Source organism: Hippocampus comes, unplaced genomic scaffold (assembly GCF_001891065.2).
Source record: "Hippocampus comes isolate QL1 unplaced genomic scaffold, H_comes_QL1_v1.1 C16435589, whole genome shotgun sequence".
Taxonomy (NCBI): domain Eukaryota; kingdom Metazoa; phylum Chordata; class Actinopteri; order Syngnathiformes; family Syngnathidae; genus Hippocampus; species Hippocampus comes.
The window spans coordinates 1-425 of NW_017831805.1; the positions used below are offsets into that span (position 1 = coordinate 1).

At 41.4% G+C, this 425-nt stretch overlaps 1 long non-coding RNA gene across 1 annotated transcript; it reads left to right on the top strand.

The window, feature by feature from the left end:
- Window positions 1–5: 5 nt before the first annotated feature.
- Window positions 6–425, top strand: LOC109508663 (uncharacterized). The gene is made up of 3 exons (XR_002166725.1): window positions 6–77; window positions 175–333; window positions 409–425. It is a non-coding gene; the product is annotated as an uncharacterized LOC109508663 (long non-coding RNA).

Genomic DNA, 425 nt, shown 5'->3' on the forward strand with positions numbered 1-425 from the left:
GTTTAAGTGGACTCATTCCTGAAGGATCCAGAATGTGAAGAACCTGCTCCAGAAAAGCAGACGTCTCTTCCACTTGAGTGAGTGTTTCCTGGCCACATATGAGTTGTACGCATTGAAGATAAAACTATGAATTGAGTTTCTTTGGCACTTTTGGAATATGATTTTCTTTTGTAGTATTCTTGAATTTTCCCAAACACGACGCGAGAACTTTGTCACAAGCCGGAGGCTGATGAGGGCAAATTTGCACATTCTACATCCCATAATGCAAACTGTTTTGGAAATTGGACACACAACATTTTCTTCAATGTCCTTGGTGGATCTGACAGGATACAGGTATGTCAATGCAGAGAACGTCAATAAAGCAGGTACCCAAGCTGTTGAACAAAGTTGTACATGATTTTTGTTCAGGGCTTTGGGACCCGTTG